At 44.6% G+C, this 24675-nt stretch overlaps 2 long non-coding RNA genes across 2 annotated transcripts in view; one reads left to right on the forward strand and one right to left on the reverse strand.

The window, feature by feature from the left end:
- LOC309529737 overlaps window positions 1–24675 on the reverse strand; it is a 903093-nt gene that overhangs the window by 529422 nt on the left and 348996 nt on the right. The window lies entirely within an intron of this gene.
- On the forward strand, window positions 3767–5508 carry LOC309529729. The gene is made up of 2 exons (XR_014218384.1): window positions 3767–3840; window positions 5209–5508. It is a non-coding gene; the product is annotated as an uncharacterized lncRNA (long non-coding RNA).

Below are 24675 nucleotides of genomic sequence, written 5' to 3' on the forward strand. Positions count from 1 at the left end.
GGCAGGAAATTGAAGCAACTAAATGCACAAATTGTCATCTCGTCTGTCCTCCCAGTTGAACGACGTGGCCCAGGGAGAGAGGGGAAAATAGTGGAAGTGAACAGCTGGCTTCACAAATGGTGTAAACAGGAACGGTTTGGATTCTTAGATCACGGACTGCAGTTTCTTGAAGATGGACTTCTGGCAAGTGATGGGCTGCACCTCACAACGGTTGGGAGAAATGTTTTTGCCAAAAATCTCAGAAACCTCATCAGGAGGGCTTTAAACTGACTAATGTGGGGGAGGGAGACAGTGCTCCTGAAGGTAGGAGTCTATCAATTAATGAAGATGATCATCCAAATGTCATAGACCAAATGGAGCAAACAGCACGCGGACCTAGTGGAGGGAGGAAAAAATCCTTAAATAAGAGACACGGGGGAATGATTAATGGACTTCAATGTCTGTACACTAATGCGCAAAGCATGGAAAATAAACAAGATGAGCTTGAGCTCTTGGTACAGCAAACTAAATATGACATAATAGGCATCACTGAAACCTGGTGGGATAAGTCCCACGATTGGAATGTAATAATGGAGGGATACAATCTATTTCAGAGAAACAGACCAGACAAGAAAGGAGGAGGAGTGGCGTTATATGTCAGGGGTGTGTATACCTGTGAAGAGATCCAAGATTTAGAACCTCAAAGCCAAAGTGAGAGCATTTGGGTCAAAATTCAGGGAGAGAAGAATAACAGAGACCTCATTGTGGGAGTTTACTATAGATCCCCAAGCCAAACGGAGGACATAGATGATGCCTTCCTGGAACAGATGGCCAAGCATGCAAAAGGAAGGGAGATAGTAGTAATGGGGGACTTCAATTACCCGGATATTTGTTGGACGTCAAACTCAGCCAAGAGCATAAGGTCAAACAGATTCCTCACTGGCCTTGCAGACAACTTCATTGTCTAGAAAGTGGGAGAAGCAACAAGAGGAACAGCCATTTTAGACCTGGTCCTAACCAATGTTGATGACCTGGTTAGTGGGGTAGATGTGGAAGGATCATTAGGCGCGAGTGATCATGCTCTTCTGAAGTTTATTATACAGCGGAAAGTAGCAGCCAAGCATACTAGGACTCAATTTCTTGACTTTAAGAAAGCCGACTTCATAAAACTTAGGGAAGTGCTGGGTGAGATCCCATGGACAGCAATACTAAAAGGAAAGGGAGTTCATGATGGCTGGGAGTTTGTTAAGACGGAGATAGTAAAAGCACAACGTCAGGCAATACCAATGAGACGAAAACATGGAAGGTGCCTAAAGAAACCAGGGTGGCTATCTAAAGAACTTTTAACTGAATTAAGATTAAAAAAGGATGTGTACAAAAAATGGAAAAGGGGGGAAACCACCAAAGAGGAATTCAAACAAATAGCCAGCACGTGTAGACACAAAGTCAGAAAAGCTAAAGCACAGAATGAACTCAGGCTTGCTAGAGAGGTTAAAAGCAACAAAAAAGGCTTTTATGGGTATGTTCGTAGCAAAAGGAAGAACAAAGAAACAGTGGGGTCACTCAGAGGAGAAGATGGTGAAATGCAAACAGGGGACACAGAAAGGGCTGAACTCCTCAATGCCTTCTTTGCCTCAGTCTTCTCCGATAAAGAAGACAATGCCCGACCTGAAGAATTTGAAGCAAAGGATTCAGCAAAGGAAACACAGCCCAGAATAACTAAGGAGATAGTACAAGAATATTTGGCTAGATTAGATGTATTCAAGTCTCCAGGGCCAGATGAACTGCATCCAAGAGTATTAAAAGAACTGGCAGATGTGATCTCAGAACCACTGGCAGTCATCTTTGAGAATTCCTGGAGAACAGGCGAAGTCCCGGCAGACTGGAGGAGGGCAAATGTTGTCCCTATTTTCAAAAAGGGGAAAAGAGAGGACCCAAATAATTACCGCCCAGTCAGTCTGACATCAATAGCAGGGAAGACTCTGGAGCAGATCATTAAGCAAACAGTCTGTGAGCACCTAGAAAGGAATGCTGTGATCACCAATAGTCAGCATGGATTTCTGAAAAATAAGTCATGTCAGACTAACCTGATCTCGTTTTTTGACAGAATTACAAGCCTGGTAGATGAAGGGAACGCAGTGGATGTAGCCTACCTTGATTTCAGCAAAGCATTTGACAAGGTGCCCCATGATATTCTTGTAAAGAAGCTGGTAAAATGCGGTCTTGACTATGCTACCACTCAGTGGATTTGTAACTGGCTGACTGACCGAACCCAAAGGGTGCTCATCAATGGTTCCTCTTCATCCTGGAGAAGAGTGACTAGTGGGGTGCCACAGGGTTCTGTCTTGGGCCCGGTCTTATTCAACATCTTTATCAACGACTTGGATGATGGACTCAAGGGCATCCTGATGAAATTTGCAGATGACACCAAACTGGGAGGGGTGGCTAACAGTACCTTTTCAGTACTGGCCCCGACTTGGTGGAATGCCCTGTCATAAGAGACCAGGGCCCTGAGCGATTTGACATCTTTCCGCAGGGCCTGCAAGACAGAGCTGTTCTGCCTAGCCTTTGTTTTGGACTCAGTCTGACCCTTATGTTTTCCCTCCCCTTATGGTTTTGATCTATGGGCTACTATTAAAATGAGGGTACATTTTAAATTGTATTTTAACCTGTATTTTAATAATGTTTTAACCTGTATTTTAATTGTTTTTATTGCAATTTTACTGGTGTTAGCCACCCTAAGCCCGGCTCTGGCCGGGGAGGGCGGGGTATAAATAAAAATTATTATTATTATTATTATTATTATTATTATTATTATTATTATTATTATTATTATATCATCTCATTTCTTCATTCACCTGGCCTTTCTAGAAGAAGTGATGATTCTAGCAAGCTGTCATGAACTCATACGAAGCTCTACTCTCCAAGCTGACTGACTGCACCTCTCCAGGATTTCAGACAGATTTCAAATGTCACTGAGATGGCCTTACCATACAAGCGAATGGACTCAAAAACCAGCTTCGGGGGGGGGGGGGAGTGCATGATTTATTATCTTGGATATTTAAGATCAGATGCTAATTTCCAAAGATGATTACTATACACTACATATTAAAATGCTGGTTTTTTTAAAGTTGCACTTCAGCAGTTTAGGCAACTGACAGCAATCAAACAGCACATTAATTTGTACTGTTGGCTCTAGGGTGAGACGATGCCATTTGTTTGGGGCTTTTGGGCACAACACAACAGTCATTATTACTCTATGAGCTAAGCTACTCAACACTTCTACACAGGGAGGAGAAGCGGCTTCCTTATCCTATCAAAGCAGCAGGGGATTCTAGGTACATTAGGCAGAATGCAATTACCCAACTTGGACTGAGGCCAGGGCACAGGAGATAATATCTTCCTTCTTTGGGAGAACCACACGGGACTCATAATGATGATGTTTTATCAAGATCATGGATTTGTGCTTTTTGTGCATGCAAAAGTCAGGACTTCACAGCTAAGGAAGTTTTCTCTCTCCAGATAAGAGGATCACTGTGCATAAGAAAAGGCACGTATTTCTTTTAATAAAGGAGAAATTAATTTGTTTGCATTGTGTTTCTGGTTGCATCGATGCCACCTATATGCTACAAAACCAGGCTTGCAAATGAGGCAGATGTTCAAGACACCCCGTGCTCTTCAGAGATGAATAAATTGTTTCCCTAGCAACAGAAACTTATGCAAACTCTGGAAATATCTTTCCTCTGCTTCAGGTTCCCGTTTTTCATTTAATGCTTCATGTGCTTATTAGCCTCTTAGGTGGAACAGCCACAGAGCAAGTTTCGAAAAGGGAAGCTCAACAGAACGGAATAAACAAAGCAGGTGTGTTTCTGGAACTTCAGTCTATCAACATCAATTATGTATTGAAAAAATTAACTCACTAGAATGTATCTTTTCCCTTTCAAGAATTCTTCACAGTTCTGTCAAAACAGCGAAGCCGATGATTTAGCAAAGTGGCTTTGTATGTTTATAAGCAAATGCATTTCACAGAATCATTGAATTGCAGAGGGCCATCTTCCTGATGTTTGCTTGGAATCTCCTTTCTTATAACTTGAAGACATTGCTTTGGATCCTACCCTCTGGAGAAAAAGAAAACAAGCTTGCTCCATCCTCCATGTGACAGCACTTAAGATATTTGAAGATGGCTATCATAACTCCTCTCAGTTTCCTCTTTACCAGACTAAACATACCCAACTCCTTCAACCATTCCTCATAAGGCTTGGTTTCCAGACCCTTAATCATCTTGGTTGCACTCCTCTTCACACATTCCAGTTTATCAATATCCTTGATAAATTGTGTTGCCCAGAACTGGACACAGTATTCCAGGTGTAGTCTGGCCAAGGCAGAATAGAGAGGTGCTATGACTTCCCTTGAATGGGACAGTAGACTTGCTAAGACCCCTAGATCCTTTTCACATGTACTACTGGCAATCTGGTTGTTTCCCATCTTATATTTGTGCAGCTATTTCTTCCTGTCGAAGTGTAGAACCTTACATTTGTCCCATTGAAATCTGTTTTGTTAGTTTTGGCCAATTCTCCAATCTGTTAAGGTAATCTTGAATCCTGATTCTGTCTTCAGCCACGTTAGCTAACCCTCCTAATTTGGTGTTATCTGCAAATTTGATATCCCCTCAATACTTTTATCCAAGTCATTTATAAAGACATTAACAACAACAGAACCCTGTGACACCCTACTTGTCACTTTCCCCCAGGATGATGAGTAATCATTAGTAAGCACTTGCTCTGTCCACCAGCTACAAATCCAGATCAAGATACACTACATTCAAAGCATTCCTATGATCTACCAAGCTTGTAATTATTAAAAAATGAGATTCATCTGGCATGACTTACTCTTAAAGGGAGTGTGTGTGTGTGTGTGTGTGTGTGTATAGCTGAGAAGAGAGGGTAGGAGAAGCATTGTAGACAATTAAGGAGCACTCCAGCTTAATGGTGAGGAGATTGTGTTGACCTTACAGCACAATGGACATCTGTTGCATTCCAGCTTGAGAGAAACAAAGCAAGATGGTTAAGGAAAGCTGTTTCCAGCCATGCAAGTGTCATGATCCCTGATAAGATATGACATTTTTCAAGGACCATTTCCAACTGTGGAAAGTGCTTACATGTCTTCTCATGTCATGTCCATGACCAGCTCCAATGCAAGGCTCTCCCCTCCCTTTTTTTCTTTTTGCAGGAGAGACTGGCAGGAAGACCGGGGTAGCTGCAGACAGAGAGGAGCAAATCCTGTTCTGAGTTGAGTCCAAACAAATCTCACATCTTCCCTGCCTATGGTTGCCCCTTCAGATTTGCTCAAGGCCCTCCATGGTGCAATCACACCATTCTGAATGGCTATGTATCCCCTTATCCCCTTCTGCTGTGTCTCTGCAAACCCTGAGCTATTGTACAGAAGACAGTGGAACTGATATATTGGTTCTACTGTGTGGGGATCCCAATTAATTTTTTTTAAAGCCCCAGTAAAGCAGGGGGTGTCTGGAAGAGTAAGAGCAAAGGTCTATTAATTGTACTAGCTACATTGCCATTTGGCACCCTTTTCTTTGTGATGTGGAAGGCATTCAGGGATGACTTGGACAGGAGGCAGGAGAAAAGCTTCGAGCGAGGTGCACCTTGAAGTTGATAATGCAGGAATCCATGGCCAAAACTTCCCATCTTTCTTCAGGCAAAGCTCCTATTGAGTAAGTGCGCAGTAATTGAATGAAAGCTGAATTCCTGCTGTACTGAACAGAGTTGATAGAGGACTTCCAGATTACACAGCTCAATTTTCGGCGTCTTTTTGCAAAGGCCCGCTGTGAAGCAATTAGTGGGGACCCTTCGGTGCCGTGGTGCAAAGGAGGAGCAATGTGCATCTGGTCTCCCTCTAATCTGATCATGCTCTTTTCGGGGGGTGTGGGGATAAAGCAATGCTGCTTTGTCACATTCCTTTCTATTTTGATATACAGTGGTACCTCGGGTTACAGACGCTTCAAGTTACAGACTCTGCTAACCCAGAAATAGTACCTTGGGTTAAGAACTTTGCTTCAGGATGAGAACAGAAATTGCGCTCCTGCGGTGCGGCAGCAGCGGGAGGCCCCATTAGCTGAAGTGGTGCTTCAGGTTAAGGACAGTTTCAGGTTAAGAACGGACCTCCGGAACAAATTAAGTTCTTAACCCAAGGTACCACTGTATATGCTCAAAGTTGCTCAGGGGGCAGATTTGCTGTCATCATCTCAAGCATTCAACAAACCCAATATGCGCTTGAGGCATGGTTTTCATGTGCTGGTCCCACACTCCCTACTTCACTCTGATCTTTATGCATTTAGTGCAGGTGAGGGGAACTTCATATAGCAAGTGAGCAGGATCCCAATCACCCACATGGGTCAGGTTCTACAAATGGGTGGAGATTGTCACTTGTCAATCACTTGACATCACAGGACCTGCTTTTGCCTCTTTGGACCTGGGTGAAAAAGGCTGAAACGTTCAGCTAAATGGCCTTTGATGTCTTCTTGCCATTGGAAGTTCTTCATTTTCAGGGTTCCTATTGTGTGGGTGGTGCTGTGGGTTAAACCACAGAGCCTAGGACTTGCTGATCAGGTCGGTGGTTTGAATCCCCGCGAAGGGGTGAGCTCCCATTGCTTGGTCCCTGCTCCTGCCAACCAAGCAGTTCGAAAGCACGTCAAAGTGCAAGTAGATAAATAGGTACCACTCCGTCGGGAAGGTTCTCCAGAAGCGACTTAGTCATGCTGGCCACATGACCCGGAAGCTGTACGCCAGCTCCCTCAGCCAATAAAGCGAGATGAGCGCTGCAACCCCAGAGTCGGCCATGACTGAACCTAATGGTCAGGGGTCCCTTTACCTTTACTATTGTGCAGAGGCTTCTGAAGTTGTTCAGTTCAGGTGATGCAGGGGGCATTGTGGGTGAAGCCCGCACATGCACCCCTTGGCTCTTAACACATGATCAGGCTGACCACCTGAAAAGAGCTCATAGCTCCAAGTACAAGGCTGTACTTTCTGCCAATGCCCTCCTATTCCAGAGGAGTAAATGGCAAATGTTGTGAAGTGTCTCCCCGCAATCTGCCTCCTCTAATTTGCTGGCGGGTGAGTTTTCACCCCTAGATCTACCAGTTAATTCTGATCTACCTTCTGACTACCACTGATGTATTAAAAAGCCGACAAGAGCAAAGGCCAGGCAAGTGGGTGGATGCTGGTGGTAATGGGGATTGACTTCCATATCAGTCTTTGGCCAGTGCTAACTCTGCCTTTGAGAAGCTTGTCACCAGCAATGTAACATGAACATGTGAGACTAAATTCAGATTGCCCCCAATGCACAGCTTGTTCCGCCCCAAAAGGTGGATGATAACAAGAATGCTGCCTGCCTGATTAAACTGAGCAAACATGACATGGGAGTCATAACAGAGCCGTATCTATGCACCATCAAGCTGTCACTTTGATAAAACGACTTCTTCCCCAACACCTCCATGTGCCTGAGCACCATTATGATTAGCCGCACTAAATCTCTATCATGGTGCTTGTGCTGGTCTAAGTGGAGCATTTTCATATTTCCACAACTACGGCCCTTGCTTTTAACTTGGCCATTGGGGTGACGAACCGTTTCAAATCGCAGAGAGCTCTAAAACCCATGGGGGTTTCTTATGTACAGTATCTGTCTGAAACCATACGTTTTTGTTATTGTAGCATGGCAAAAAATATAAATATTTTGATGCAACGTAAGGCTCAGCCAGATGAAACTAAACCCTTTAAATGCAGCAGTTCTCAACCTGTGGGTCCCCAGATGTTGTTGGACTACAACTCCCATCATCCCTGAGCTCTGGCCTTGCTTGCTGGGATGATGGGATTTGTAGTTCAACAACATCTGGGGACCCACAGGTTGAGAAAGGCTGCTTTAGAGCAAGGTCACAGTCTAGAACAAGCCACCTCCTGACCCATTATGAACTGGTACAGCAGCAAAGTCAGAGAAACAGACATTGTTCAAATGATCTTCTCTTATAAAGGAGCGAACAGCTACTTGGGTCTCATCAGAAGCCTTTGCGCCAAGGGTCTTTTCATAAGGAATATTCCAAACCTGGAAGACACCAAAAATCCCAACTATAAATGAGTGGCAATCCAAACTATTTGATTATTTAGAATTGGCAAAAATGACACAGAAAATAAGAAATCAAAAAGACACAAAGTTTAATAATGATTGGAATAAATTTATGGCATACATGGAAACAGAGGTAAAAAAATCTAAAAATTACAGTAGGTGCGATATAACACTTGTGATGTAAAGAATGGTCTGAGGAGAAGAAACTGCAGATAGAAAAACTATATAACACATTCTGATACCGAGACGAAGGGAAGTCAGTTAGTGTTATGTGTTTTGTAGTTAATGTAGTTAATCTGTTGCTGTCCTATGTTAATTCTTTATGTTTTTTTTTTTTGTGTGAATGTGTTATGTATGTCTTTTTTGTTTGGTTTAATGTATGAAAATCAATAATTTTTTTTTTAAAAAAAGGAATATTCCAAACCTCTTGATTGGTTGATTGGCTGTTTCCATGCACAGAAAATAAGGTGTTTCAGCCTTTTCCAAGACAATGCATATACACATTCTGTGATCACAGATTGGGGGTGGGGTGGGGTTGTAGTCTAACAACATCTGGAGGTTGGGGAAGGCCAAGGAAGATGCAGCATGGCGAACCAGACCCATCAAATTGGGTAGCTTTTGTATATATAATAATTTGTGCCCATGCATCGATGCACATGTGTAAGAAAGAGCTTATCACCACTTATCTAAAACAAAGTAAGCATTACATTATGTACCCGGTGTTGCCCAGGAATTCTTAGGACCCCCTAAACGCTGAGATAATGTGATTTGTTCCTAGAGCTGTGCAGACTTCAGGTATCACCTGCAGACTGCAGGTATCATTCTCTGCTCACCACTTTGCTGGGAACAGGCTGTCACAGTCGAGGGGCCATTTGAAAGCCCAGGTGGTGCAACGGACATGACTCTTAGGTTTGTACAGCAAGCTACATCCGACTCCATGCAAGACAGCAGAAGTTTCTGTGCTCTTTCTTCCTCTCCAATGATTCCGACTCAACATCAGGAAGAACTTTCTGGCACTAAGAGCTGTTTGACGTTGGAACAGTCACGCTCAGGAGGTTGTGGACTCTCCTTCCCTGGAAGATTTTAAGCAGAGGTTGGATGGCCATCTGTCATGGATGCTTTAGCTGAGATTCCTACATTGCAGGCGGTTGGACTAGATGTCCCCCGGAGTCATCTATTATGGGTCTATTATTTCATTCATAGTCAGTCTTCACTTCCTAGGGTTGAAGACCTTCACAAACTGTGCACAGAATGGAAAGGATTTGGCTTAAAATACATGCCTTTTTGTAATTGATTAATGTTTTTTAAAATACAAATCACTGTTTTCATTAACTTCTTGTTATTAAAACCAATCGGCTGCATATTCCATTTTTATTTTTTGTTTTGGCAGAAATGAGTTATGGAACCTTATTTTTTCCCCCTGTGCAGCAGCTAAGAGGGAAAAAAAAGCAGTTTTCCAAAAGCTGCAGTGATTAATTGTCATTCAATTATTTCCTAACTATGTTCAAATTAGAAAATAGGCTGGCTTAGATCAATGAGTATAAAATTCACCCAGCTATGTCTTCAAGCCAGGAACATTCCTGATGATGATAAAGAGGAGAAGATCAATGACATCAACTGGTCCATCTTCCTGCAACAGGCAGCCTGTACGCCAGAAGTGACCCGTGAAGCAATTTAATCTGTTCCCTCCCTGCAGCCCTATTACATTTAAATCTCTTTTAAGGAAAAGGATATCTTGCTGATATGCAGCACCAACTACTACAGAGTCTGGTGATATTTAAAAGGAGATTGGCTATACAGCAGCATTTTCTTTTGGCCCATAAGCCACCACTGATGAAGAGTGGAGGGGAACAGTTCTCTAATTCAGACATACTGTTCGTTTTGATCCCCTTCAATTCTGGTAGGAAATCTGGATTTAAAATTTGCTGATTTGTTTTGAACTGGTGAGAAATGAGACCTGCTATTGTGATTCATTCTATTCTCTTGTTATGGTGATTTGAAATAATATTTTGACGTCAAGTTTGAGTCTGCCTTTAGCATTTTTAGTCCTAGACATCGGTATTAATTTGTGAGGAGGTCTCCATGGTGCAAACGCACCAGCAGAAGCTCTGGATTGGCTCCATTGGTAGCTTTGCACTGCGCTGACATCCCTGCTGGCTTGCCCCTCCCTGTAAGCTACAACAACCCACATTCCAAGGAGATAGTGTAGTGGCTCCATCCCACCTGGTGATCCACTTTGCATGCATCTGCTGTTGAAGGTGATGCTTTTCAAGTCTGTAGCCCAATGACACCATTGGGGATGTGATGTTCCACTTACTCAGACTAAGTCCAGTTTGAAAGCAGATTAATTTCAAATGTCATTTTGGAAGTGTATGAATTCCAAATACCTGGTAGTGGGGTGCATCCTCCATATCAATCTGTTTTATATGGAACCATTCAGAACCAGATGTTCAAGTCTATTATTTCAATAGCCATCATGTGCTGAGGACCTTTTGAGAGGACCTAATTCTTAGATGACCAGGACTTCATCTGTCCATTGAAGGTCTGAAGTTTAAGGAGAAGGACCTAAGTGAGCATATGAACAGGGCTCCTATTAGCGGTAATGATCGCTGTGATCAGCATCGGGTGGCAAATTTCCTGGGTAGGCTGGCATGAATATTCTAATTCCAGTTAATTGCCATCAGTCATAATTGGGAAAGGAAATGGCTGTCTGAATCCCGTATTGAAAAATGATGTCAGGTGATGACTATGGAATGCATGGGAGGTAAACGAGATGAGCCATTTCAGGTGATGATAATTGAACAGAAACGAGCAACTGAAGATGAGTGACAGAGGATGATGTATGCTGAGTAGGCAGAAGAAGATAAATAATGTGCAGTGAACTTTGCTAATCAGCTGGGAATCAGAAAAGAAAATTATTCTAGGGCATATTTGTAGGGAGTGTATCTGCACTATGAATAACTCTGCCCGGAAAATACAATGATAGACAGATACAAATTCCACAAAGGAAATGAATGTGCTATTCTACTCTTGGTGACTATAGTCACTCTAAGGGACGAGGAAGGAGATTGTAGGAATCATTGGAGGCTTATGCAATGTGTGATCGGCTGAGTCTCCTAGACCAATCCGTGCACTTTGGCTTATTTTACAGAAGAAATGGAAATAGGCCTGTACGTATGGGTTTGTGTGGGGCTGCAAAATTAGCGGTGTGCACCAAGCACAAGATTCAGATTGAACATGGGTTCAGCACTTTGAAACAGAATCTGCCTTAATCCAGAGTGCTCTGTAAGATGCCCAAACTGGGAGGGGGTCCATCTGAGTCCCTCTTCCTCTCAGTCTCTTGGCTGTTACAGACTCCTCCAATTCACTGATCCCTTATTCCAAGTCATTCTCCAACCCTGCTTCTTCTGGTGCCCACTCATCAGTTGACCCACCACTTCTCAGTGTCCAGCTGGTCCCTGGCAGTAAGTAGGGGAGGTTGGTGACTCTAGGTAATGGAACATGTTGGAACACAGCTTTTATTTATTTATTTATTTATTTCCTGCCCTTCACCTTAAGGTTCCAGGGTGGATTACAGCATTAGACCGCAATATATTCTTATTCTTATCCTTCTTCTTCTTCTTCTTCTTCTTCTTCTTCTTCTTCTTCTTCTTCTTCTTCTTCATTCAATATATACACTGCCCTATACCTGAAGGAGTATCTCTACTCCCATCATTCAGCCCAGACACTGAGGTCCAGCTCTGAGGGCCTTCTGGCGGTTCCCTCACTGAGAGAAGTGAGGTTACAGGGAACCAGGCAGAGGGCCTTCTTGGTAGTGGTGTCCACCCTGTGGAATGCCCTCCCACCAGATGTCAAGGAAATAAATAACTATCTGACTTTTAGAAGATATCTGAAGGCAGCCCTGTTTAGGAAAGTTTTTAATGTTTGATGTTTTGTTGTGTTTTTAATATCCTGTTGGAAGCCACACAGAGTGGCTGGGGAGGCCTGGCAAGATGAGCGGGATATAAGTAAATAATAATAATAATAATAATAATAATAATAATAATAATAATAATAATAATAAAAAACAAGCAATTTAAAATAAGGCGGGTCCTAAAAACATACACATCAATTGTCAAAAACCAGGGTAAAGAGGAATGTCTTCAGCCTTCTCTGAAAGCTATATAATGAAGGTTCCAGACCCATATCTTTGCAGAGGCCATTCCACAGCCTAGGGGCTGCCACAATGAATGCCCTCTTCCAGGTTGCCATGCCCCAAACCTCTGAGGGTGGAGTAACTACCAAGAGGGCCTTCTCCTACCAATCTCAGTACCCAAGAGGGCGTGTTGTGAAGAAGGTGACATTTCACATATTCAGGGTCTGAGTCATTTGGGCTTTAAACACCAATGTGAGCACCTTCAATGAGGCCCAGAAACAAACCGGCAATGTGTGTTGCTGTTTTAAAACAGGGGTTATATGAGATCTAAATGGAACCTCAGCCAGTAAAATGGCTGCTGAAGTTTCTGTGTCATTTTCAAGGGTAGTGCCGCACAGGGGAGGAGGAAGGGGGGTGCAGTAAGGGGGGTCCACCCCGGGTGTCACTACTGAGGGGGGTGACAAAATGTTGGGTGGCACTCACCGTGGGGCCTGCAGTGTGCCCAAGCCACACGTTTCTCCTGGGAGTGACGTGGTAGCTTGGGCAGCCACAGGCTCCACGCTGCCCCAGATTGTCTGTCCACCACCTCCCCCTCACCTGTAGGGCGGCTGAGAGGGAGGAGGCAGGCAGACTCCTCAGAGGCCCAATAGAGCGTCCTACCCCCCCGCTTGCCCTGCCCCGCAGGCGGCTGGCCCCTCCTCTGGGCATGTGATGGCCTGGGACTCGGAGGCTGAATCTGAGGAATCCCAGCCTGCACAGGAGTCCCCGCCTCCAGAGCCAGCTGAGCCGGGGCTGGGGCTTGAGCCTGAAGGGTCCTCACCTGTGCTGGATCCTCAGGTGCAGGAATCAGCTGAGTCTGCTCTGGCTCCTGAGGTGATGGAGGACCCATTGCCTGCAGGTGCTCTACTCTCAGCCCCGTCAGGGGAAGCTGAGGTTGCCTCTGGGTCCAGTAACCCTCCAGCCTCTCCTGAGCTGCAGAGGCTCAGGGCAGAGAGGCGGAGGGAACTAAGTTCCTGCAGGAGGAGTGCTCGCCTCCAGGGCAGGAGAGGTGAGTCACCAGAGGATCGGGGCCGTCCTATGCCTCAGGGCAGATAAAAGCCAGCCAGCCCCAGTCCCAGGTTGCGGGAGCAACATTGTTGGTAGCCTGTTCCTGCCTGAACCCTGCCCTGCTTTCCCGCCTGAGCTCCTGACCCGCCCTGGCTCCCTGCTTGCAAGCCTGTTCCTGACTTCGCCCGACTCCCTGCCCTGCACCCAGCTTCAGCTACTACAGACTGCCTCCACGTTGCACCTTCGACCATGGAACAGACTTGGACCTCGCCTCTCGGGTAACCCATGGGACCAGCACAGGGCACACGCACCGCCCCAGGTGCCTGATTGGCTTAGAATCATAGAGTTGGAAGAGACCACAAGGGCCATCGAGTCCAACCCCCTGCCAAGCAGGAAACACCATCAGAGCACTCCTGACATATGGTTGTCAAGCCTCTGCTTAAAGACCTCCAAAGTAGGAGACTCCACCACACTCCTTGGCAGCAAATTCCACTGGCGAACAGCTCTTACTGTCAGGAAGTTCTTCCTAATGTTTAGGTGGAATCTTCTTTCTTGTAGTTTGGATCCATTGCTCCGTGTCCGCTTCTCTGGAGCAGCAGAAAACAACCTTTCTCCCTCCTCTATGTGACATCCTTTTATATATTTGAACATGGCTATCATATCACCCCTTAACCTCCTCTTCTCCAGGCTAAACATGCCCAGCTCCCTTAGCCGTTCCTCATAAGGCCTCGTTTCCAGGCCTTTGACCATTTTGGTTGCCCTCCTCTGGACATGTTCCAGTTTGTCAGTGTCCTTCTTGAACTGTGGTGCCCAGAACTGGACACAGTACTCCAGGTGAGGTCTGACCAGAGCAGAATACAGGCTTGCTCCACCGCTGGCCCCACATAGAACACATTGTAGTAATCAAGTCTGGAAATCACCAGAACATGGAGTACAGTGGCCAAGTCATGTCTGACCCCAAAGGGCTCATAGTTGGAGAACCAACTGGTAAAAAGGCACTGCTAGCCACTGGGCACCCCTGAGCTTCCAACGACAGGAACTACAAGGCCATTTTGCATTTCCAATCTATATCCTTGGGTTGTGGGATGAGCGCTGAGGATGAAGCCTTAGGCACACATATTACACAAATATGATGTAACAGCTTGAGGATTCCAGTGGCTCAGTTACTGTAGAGCATTGGCGGCAGCGCAGCTAATCAGGAAGTTTCACGATGTTGTCAGCCCAACCTTGTGATTGGTTGCCTATCCGCAGTTGGCGATGCAGCTGTAAAATACAATACGACTAAGCAAAGTGAAGTGATTAAAAAGTTTGGGGGATTAAATGAAAAGTAAAAACCTCAGCGCTTTGGCTTTGTGATTTGCTGCCTAAAAGGCGTGTTGGAAATGAATGCCTCTCTCACATTCTCTATGAAATTGACTGAAATGGAACATGATTCTAGTGAGTTCTGAAGTGATTAAAATGTTCTCTCTCATAGCGATTGATTAAATACAAAGTAAACCTCAGCTTTGTAATTTGCTGCATCTGTGTGCATCTCTGGCCCAGAAGAGATCAGCTAACAGCCCCTCACAGCCCACAGTGTGAGGCAGAGGCATTTGCATTAGAATCCGCATTCCATTTCATATTTCTCTCTAGGAGAGATTGCAATAATTGGAATGCCATTGCACATCCCGGTGCTCACTAGTTAATTAACATCCCCTGGGGCTTCCTTGCACCGCAAGCTCATTGCCACATAGCATCTCAGGGACTGCAGTATACTTCCTGTTGTGCATGCAGTGTGGTAGATACAGTGGTACCTCGGGTTAAGTACTTAATTTGTTCCGGAGGTCCGCAAATGTGGTCCATTCTAGCTATTCGGGGACATTGTGGGGAATTTAAAATGGCAGCCAGTTATTGATGCCACTCATTGGGGGCCCAACGATGTACAGTGGTACCTCAGGTTAAGAACTTAATTCGTTCTGGGGGTCTGTTCTTAACCTGAAACTGTTCTTAACCTGAGGTACCACTTTAGCTAATGGGGCCTCCTGCTGCCGCCATGCCACCGCTGCACAATTTCTGTTCTCATCCTGAAGCAAAGTTCTTAACCCAAGGTACTATTTCTGGGTTAGTGGAGTCTGTAACCTGAAGCGTATGTAACTTGAAGCGTATGTAACCCGAGGTACTACTGTACAATGCAACGATGCCCGTGAGTTCGAGGTGCTGAATCCATGTTTTGTGCTTTATAAAGGCAGCTTAATAATAATAATAGTAATAATAATAACAACAATAATTTATTATTTATACCCCGCCCATCTGGATGGGTCTCCCCAGCCACCCAGGGCGGCTTCCAACAAAGTATTAAAATACAGTGGTCTGTTAAACATTAAAAGCTTCCCTGAACAGGGCTGCCTTCAGATGTCTTCTAAAACTCTGGTAGTTATTTTTCTCTTTGACATCTGGTGGGAGGGCGTTCCTCAGGGCAGGTGCCACTACCGAGAAGGCCCTCTGCCTGGTTCCCTGTAACTTGGCTTCTCGCAGTGAGGGAACTGCCAGAAGGCCCTTGGCGCTGGACCTCAGTGTCCGGGCAGAATGATGGGATTGGAGACGCTCCTTCAGATATACTGGACCGAGGCCGTTTAGGGCTTTAAAGGTCAGCACCAACACTTTGAATTGTGCTCAGAAACGTGCTGGGAGCCAATGTAGGTCTTTCAAGACTGGTGTTATGTGATCTCGGCAGCCGCTCCCAGTCACCAGTCTAGCTGCCGCATTCTGGATTAGTTGTAGTTTCTGGGTCACCTTCAAAAGTAGCCCCACATAGAGCGCATTGCAGTAATCCAAGCGAGAGATAACTAGAAGGAGCTTATACCATTGGTCCACCTCATTCAATATTTTCTACACTGGCTATCAGTGGTTCCCGAGGGAGACATGAAGAATTGTATCTAGGCATTTCTGCTTGCAAATCAGATACTCTACCACTGAGCTGTGGCCTTTTCTAGTTTAGCAGAACAAAGGAGTATGATAGTTTGGTGCCTAGAGGAAGTTTCTAGGGAGGGCTGCCTACTGCATAACAATGACCACACAGAAGGACCATGGCTCCGTAGTAGAATCCATGCTCTAGATGAACAATTTTCATCCCAGTATGTTTCCGAGCACAATTCAAAGTGTTGGTGCTGACCTTTAAAGCCCTAAATGGCCTCGGTCCAGTATATCTGAAGGAGCATCTCCACCCCCATCAATGTGCCTGGACACTGAGGTCCAGCGCCGAGGGCCTTCTGGTGGTTCCCTCATTGCGAGAAGCCAAGTTACAGGGAACCAGGTAGAGGGCCTTCTTGGTAGTGGCACCCGCCATGTGGAACACCCTCCCATCAATGTCAAAGAAGAAAACAACTATATGACCTTTAGAAGACATCTGAAGGCAGCCCTGTTTAGGGATGTTTTTAATGACTGATGTTTTAATGTATTTTTAATCTTTGTTGGAAGCCGCCCAGAGTGGCTGGGGAAACCCAGCCAGATGGGCGGGGTACAAATAATAAATTATTATTATTATTATTATTATTATTATTATTATTATTATTATTATTACTTTTGATGATGGCTCCTGGGATCAAGGAGCAAATTTTCATCTGCATTTGGATGCAATTGGACACTGTTTTGAATCAAGATGGCAGACAGAACCTTTCAAATCTGTGTTAATTTCAACCAAATTTTGAGTAATTGTTCCTGAGATCAAGGAGCAGGCTTTTTTGTCTATGTTTGGATGCCATTTTGAATCAAGATGATGGGGTTTTGGCCTTTCAGAATTGTTGGAGGCCACTCAGAGTGACTGGGGCAACCCAGCCAGATGGGTGGGGTATAAATAAATAAATAAATAAATAAATAAATAAATAAATAAATAAATGCACATGACTATTGTTGGAGTAAAGGTTATATAAAAGGATGTCACATAGAGGAGGGAGAAAGGTTGTTTTCTGCTGCTCCAGAGAAGCGGACACGGAGCAATGGATCCAAACTACAAGAAAGAAGATTCCACCTAAACATTAGGAAGAACTTCCTGACAGTAAGAGCTGTTCGACAGTGGAATTTGCTGCCAAGGAGTGTGGTGGAGTCTCCTCCTTTGGAGGTCTTCAAGCAGAGGCTTGACAACCATATGTCAGGAGTGCTCTGATGGTGTTTCCTGCTTGGCAGGGGGTTGGACTCGATGGCCCTTGTGGTCTCTTCCAACTCTATGATTCTATGATTCTATACTGTGCTTCTTGAGACGCCTTTACCAGAGCTGAACGCTATTCTCCAAGAACAAAAGTTCTCACTAACGTCTCTGGCAGGAAGGCCAAATGACCTCCCATGGCTAACTCATAATAAGATCCCATTAATGGAGCCCAGCATGGTGTTGGCATCCTTTGCAATGAGACCAATAATGCTGACTCATATTCAGCTCATCATCTGCTGTCTTGTTACCTCCAGACAGATGGCTGCAAATTGTGCCCAGTTCTTGCATGCATTTTTTCCTTTAGGTTTACCATCTTTCCAACTTCCTGGTTTTTTTTCCTCTCCCCCCTCCCCCTCCCCCTTTAACAGAGCGCATTAATTAGGCTGAATGGTTCTGCTATCTGCAGGGCTGTGATTAATTCTACCTTGTGGTTCACCTGGGGATGGAGCGGAAGGGAGGTTTTTAACAAAGCTCCTTGGTTTCCAGTGAAAGGCAAAATTCCACCACCACAAAAAAGCCTGACTTCGACAGATTTTCACCCCACTATGATTTCCCTTTGGGTGGTTGCTTTCCTTTCCTTCAGATTACAAGACAGATCTGACAATATTTATCCCAGCACCATTTGTTTACAAAGATGGGTGCCTGGAGCTTATGATTTGCAGTCTCCTGACAGGTGCAAGAATGTGTGTGTGTGTGTGTGTGTGTGTGTGTGTGTGTGTCAACTTTTCTTTCTGGACCTCTGCAATTATTATTTTTATCTGAAGGCTCTTTTGCGGGAGAAATAAAACAGCTCACATCAAGCAACACATCTTTTAACTTTAGTCAGGTTATACCTAGGCAGTTGGAGAACACTGGTGTCTGTCGGGGGTTTCGATGGAGTTTATCCTGCATGGTGTATATTTTGTGGTGTTTTTCATGACATTTGTTTTGGACTCAAACTCTGAGGAGTCTATTTTTTTATTGATTTATTGAATTTCTTAGGTCTTTTGCTATTGTAACTCACTTTGGGAGATGGATGGATGTGTGAAGTGATGTGTATACAGTGATACCTTCGTTTAAGAACAGCTTAGTTTAAGAACAACTTGGATTAAGAATGCTGCAAACCTGGAAGTAGGTGTTTTGGTTTGTGAACTTTGCCTTGGAAGCAGAACATGTTCCGCTTTCTGTGGAGTGTGTTCCATTTGTAAATTGAGTCCCCCGCTGCTATGGGAAAGCACGCCTTGGTTTAAGAAGGCTTTGGTTTAAGAATGGACTTCCAGAACAGATTAAGTTCATAAACCAAGGTAGGTAAGGTAAAGGGACCCCTGACCAGTCCAGTCGTGACTGACTCTGGGGTTGCGGCGCTCATCTCGCTTTATTGGCTGAGGGTGCCGGCGTACAGCTTCCGGGTCATGTGGCCAGCATGACTAAGCCGCTTCTGGCAAACCAGATCAGTGCACGGAAATGCCGTTTACCTTCCCGCCGGAGTGGTACCTATTTATCTACTTGCACTTTGACGTGCTTTCAAACTGCTAGGTTGGCAGGAGCAGGGACCGAGCAACGGGAGCTCACCCCATCGCGGGGATTCGAACCGCGACCTTCTGATCGGCAAGTCCTAGGCTCTGTGGTTTAACCCACAGCGCCACCCGCGTCCCCCATAAACCAAGGTACCACTGTATATTATAACCCAAGGTAAGGTTAGGTAAGAGACTGCTCTGTCGTCCCCCCCACCACCCCCTGGCTGTCACCTCAAAGGAGATGTTGTGAAATATTCCATATGATCTAGTGGTACACCTTACATGACCTAGAAACTGAGCCTTGAGTGAAGGGCTAAAGTTCAGTGTTTAGAGCATCTGCCTTATAGGCAAAGATTTCTCCAGGACTTTAAACAGTAACATGAGCACCTTTAAAAACTCTTATTGGCATATATATATTGCTAACATAATAAAGTATATTAACGGATGCCAAATAAAGCAAACAAAATTAAAAGTAGAAAGGGAGATCTAGAACTAAAAATACAGGGACAAATTTTCATACTGAACATAATAAATTAACATCACAGGATTCCAAGTAAACACAGGCACAAGGTTTACATCATCTTCTACTTTATTACTCCCGTACATTATAAAAAAGACATAATGTCTTTATCGAGAAATGATGAGCACATTTAATTGGGCCCTGAAATTAAATTGGCGCCCAATTCAGCTGTTTTAGAAAAAGGGGTTATAATAGTTCTAAAGGCAACCACAGCTGCATTTTGGACCGGTTGAAGTTTCCAATGTCAGGTAATGAGGCACATTTTCTAGTTCATGAGATTTGAAGCTCTGTGCTCCACCGTGGCACTTCCAAAACACTGTGCGTTGCACTGTGCAATCTAAATTCATGCTCAGAAACACCATTTCAAGTTCTGAAATAGGTTGGGACCACACAACTGTAGCAGTGAGCATTTGCGTGGACAGGCGGAGTCCCTAGATCCCGAGCGGTCCCCCCACCCATCATGTGTAATAATGACTCAAGACAATGTGCTATGGGATTAAATTGGCCACAACTTTATTAAATTTCAAATGTGGGTAGACCTTGGCTCAGGCATTGGGCGTTCTCCCTCCCCAGTCCCCAGCCGGGGACCTAGGGAGCTTCAGGGTTATCCAGTGTGTGTGTGGGGGGGGGGATAGGCCGGCTCTGGAGAACATATGTTCAAGCAGAGATAGCCACCCCCGTTACGCCACCGCCGCAGGGGAGAGCAATGACGACCTTTCGGCGTACGGTCAAAGCCTCCCTTCAGAAACCCATTTAACGGGGAACCCTGGTATCGCCGCTGCAAAGAGGAAGATGGACTAAAGGATTCCGCCCAAGGCCTGATACCGCCAAAGTTGTGACGTTTTGCTACGGGAAAGGCGAAACCTGACAATGCCGGGAAATTCCTTTCCGGCCCTTTAACTGCGACCTTATCGTAGCAGCGCCCGCATACCTGTGAAGAAAAGTTAACCTGCAAAACCTATGAAGAAAAGTTAACCTGCAAAGGAAGACATTAACTGAGGGTGGGTAGGGTGGGAGAAGCTCTGGAGCCAAGTGAGGATTCCCAGGTATTGTGTGGGCAGGTAATCCCTCCCCCTACCTGGCCTGGTCTCCTTGGCAACGCTTCCCCCAAGTGGGATTGGACAACTGACTGAGGTAGGCGGGGACCTCCAGGTATCCCACCTGAGGGAAGGCAAAGCCAAGCCTATGCTGATGGGGCCGCTCCAGATCCAGGGCTGCGCGCGTCCACGCAAAGGGCGCCCCCCGTTTTAAGCGGGGAGTGGTCATTCCGTATTAGTTAACAGATATAACAGATACAAAAAATGCTATGGGGAAAATAAACATTATGGGGGTGGGGGAAGCTCCCAAGGCAATCTGCCATTGATTTCTGAGGCCCTCCTTTGTGTGCCTCCTCCTCGAGAGGTCCGGAGGGTGGCAACACGAGAACGGGGCCTTCTCTGCAGTGGCTCCCTGCCTGTGGAATGCTCTCCCCAGGGAAGTTCGCCTGGTGCCTTCATTACACACCTTTAGGCACCAGTCAAAAACATTCCTTTTTAACCAGGCCTTTGGTAGATCTTATTGACATCCAACACCCTTTTAGAATATGGCTTCTGGGGGGGGGGTATTGGGTTACTGCTTTTGGTTTGATTTTATATGTTATGGTCTTGTTGTGAACCGCCCTGAGACCTCTGGCTGTAGGGTGGTGTATAAGATGAATAAATAAATAAAATAAATCATTTTTGCATTCTGCTATACAGTGCCATCTGCTGCCACATTTTTACAACACATTTTTAACGTTATAAATTGACCTGTGTAGCTGAGTCCTTCCGGTTTCTCCTTTTCCCAGTGTGAAGTTCAGTTCTCTCCATGCTGTGGATTTTGGGGGTCTGTAGAGATGAATAAAGACAGACGAGATGTTTTCTTTCAGGGAGCTTGCGTGTGTGCCAGATGAAAAGTGAGAGAGAGAGAGAGATTCCTCCTCCAGCCTCACAGCATCTCCTTTTATTCAAAGTTACAACAAGCATGGCCACGAATGTGCTAGTGGCTGATTGGCTCAATACAAGACAAAGAAACTGAAATCCTATTGGCTCATTTGTATGTAAGGCGGGCTTACATAGCTCCATAGATCTTTGGCACATGAAAGACAGAATGTTAGAGCTGTATTTAGACAGGCATATAAGCTCTTAATCCACCTATGACTAAGATTGATAATGTTATGACTAAGGTGTTTACTAATGTTTAGATTGTTATATAAACTCACACAATTAATTATACATTGAGGATTAACACATCATTGTGATTTACACATCATTGTGAACTAAAGGTGAACTAAAAGAGACAAGTGTGGTATGTAAGGAATGATATACAAAAGGATCTGTGCCAGGCACAGACCTTTAGCCTTGTGCGTGAAAGAGAGGGAGAGAAGCGTGATTGATTATAAACAGGTCTTATAGTCTGTTTTAGAAGCAAAGGGAAGATAGAAATAATTCCCAGAATGCAGGAGGAAAAGAACCAATGTTTTACTATGCTAGGCACATAGAAATAACATGTCTACATCTCCTCCTTTTTTTTCTTCTTAGCGAGGTAAGGCAACTCGGTGAATAAAGCAACAATACTTCCGGATCAGTGGTTTGCCATCAAATGCCGGAAATAATACTGCTAGGCTTGATGGGGCAAAAGTACTTCAAGATTAGTGGTGTGCCAACAAATCTCAAAATAATCCTACCCACATCTCCCCTTTTATTTTTGTTTTTTACTTACTGGTGGCGTTGCCATTTCGCATAATAGGCTGCAAGGAGCGCGCTAGGTGGTGGTGGAGGAGAGAGAAGGCGAGAAAAGAGATTTGTAAGGCTAGGAATGCATTGGAGAAAGCAACAAAACAAAATTAATATACATACAATAATAATGGTATAATAAAAGACATCGCGTAGCCATTTGAGATTAGGTAGCCACGCCGTCGACCACAAGGAAAAGGAATCCCAGAGTCCGGAAAATCCGATATCCTCTTTGATGTGGTGAGTGAGATTTTGCAAATGAGAAATTTGCCTTTGAACGGCCTTAGAATTGTCAGTGATGTTAAAACAGCACATTTCCTTGAATTGTTCGCAACCATAATGATGTACCATGAGTAGGTAGTCCAAGGTAGATTTCGACCTTAATAAACCGTTGCGAAGTTCAGCTTGCTCTGTGTTGAGAAGATGAAGCGCCTTAGACGTAATATTCAGGGATTTTGCTGCAGAGCAAGCTAAAGAATTAATATTTGCGCTATTACGCACAGCCAAACCTGGAACACCTAAGAGAGAGACAGCTAAAGAGATGTATTCAGACCTGCTAGGGAGAGAGACAAGATCATCGCAGTCATCAGACAATTCAACACTACGCTGATGTCTAGAGTAAGAGAAATGATGTTTTTCAGGCAATATGATAGACAGACGGCTTAAACAACAAGGTGTGCCGTGACTAATGTTTGCCGGAATGTAATTGAAAGTGTAACCTGGGCAGGACCAAAACCAGCCTGCTGGCAGTTCTGTGTACTTATATATATAAGAAATGTTTACATAATCAGAGCAATTGAAGTTATTTTTGCCCATTTTCACGCAGTTCTGTTTCGTACAGTTGACCATACGTGCACAAACAGCGTTATAAGAGGCTACATATGGTGTTGTCAAATCAATAGCTAAAGGTGGGCGTTCACGCATTTGCGTTCCCCAATTGTGATAGCCTTTATATCCAAGGGTACGAAGTGAATCATTTTGAGGTAGGAATGAGAAAAACCAAGTATCATTCTGTATGTCATGAGGATCATGGCAAACTGGAATGAGACAAGAGCCAAGGATATCACCAATGGCTACTTGCTGAGTAAGGCAAAATGATGAGACATTGAGCGTCCTTGCAAACGATTCCCATACATTTAACGATGTGGAATCACCAGTAGGAAGAGCTGAAGTAGAGAGAGGCAAAATTAAAATACTGAAAATGAGAATTATCATGGAATTCATATTAAGACAAGCAATGAGGGATAGAAGCTGGTTAGTAGGGCTTGCTTCCAGTTGCTGTTCTCTCCTATACTGTTCAGCTTGTAGAGAGAGCGATTTTATTTGGCCCCACGTCACTGGGGGATTGCGATGTCCCCGCTTACGAGTCCTGGGGGGGCTGGACGTCACATCGCGGGTGATCTGGAGTTGGTGGTTGAATTGAGGCAATGGATCCGGAAGAACCTGTCGCCACGCCATGGTGCAGCCGAATACAACGTGCAGGAACCCACCGAGCACCCTGTGGAGTAGAAACTGCAGCGTAACCCTTACCTCATGTAATCAATTTCACTGGTTCACTCCACTCATTGGAGGGTAGAATTTTATAGCGCACCAGTGGAGCTGGAAGAATTTCCTTTTGCTGGAAATGCTTTTGAAGACGTGTGTAAGATTGGTGATCCTGTATGGAGATATTCAAATGATTAAGAGTGAAAAGCACACTTGACAACCAACTTTCCTTTTCTGAAAGTGAGTTTGGAATGCCTGCTTTCTTTTCCTGCCTGTTCAGTGCAGTTTTCAGGGTACGATGAGAGCGTTCAACTATAGCTTGACCTTGTGAATTATAAGGGATGCCAAACAGATGATGAATATCCCAAGTTTCACAAAACTTAGCAAAGCCTTTTGCACAATACGCTGGGGCATTGTCAGTTTTTATAGAATGAGGCTTGCCCATAACTGACATTGCACGAACAAGATGATTGCAAACATGTTTTACTTGCTCTCCTCTTTGAGGCGTAACCCAAAGGTAGCCAGAGTATGTGTCGACAGAGACATGCAGAAACTTCCAGGGTGAAAAAGGGGCAAAATGAGTTACATCCATTTGCCACAACTGATTTGCTTCCAGTCCACGGGGATTAACCCCAGGGCTGGGATGGCCAATCTGATTGGAGCATTGAGGACACTGCTGAATAATTGCACGCGCCTCTTCCAATGAAATTTGAAATTGGCGGCTAAGGGCTTTTGCATTTTGATGATGAAAAGCATGACTTTCTATAGGAGAGACAGGCAAAATCTTTAGCAAAGAATCTGCTTTTGCATTTCCATCTGAAATGAAACCTGGAAAAGGTTGGTGAGAGCGAATGTGCACTACAAAGAGTGGGTGAGAACGATTAGAAAGAAGCAGTTGCAAAGACAGGAAGAGACTCAACAAGTTATCATCTAATAAAGGACTT

Source organism: Podarcis vaucheri, assembly GCF_965113315.1.
Source record: "Podarcis vaucheri genome assembly, chromosome: 3".
Classification (NCBI taxonomy): Eukaryota; Metazoa; Chordata; class Lepidosauria; order Squamata; family Lacertidae; genus Podarcis; species Podarcis vaucheri.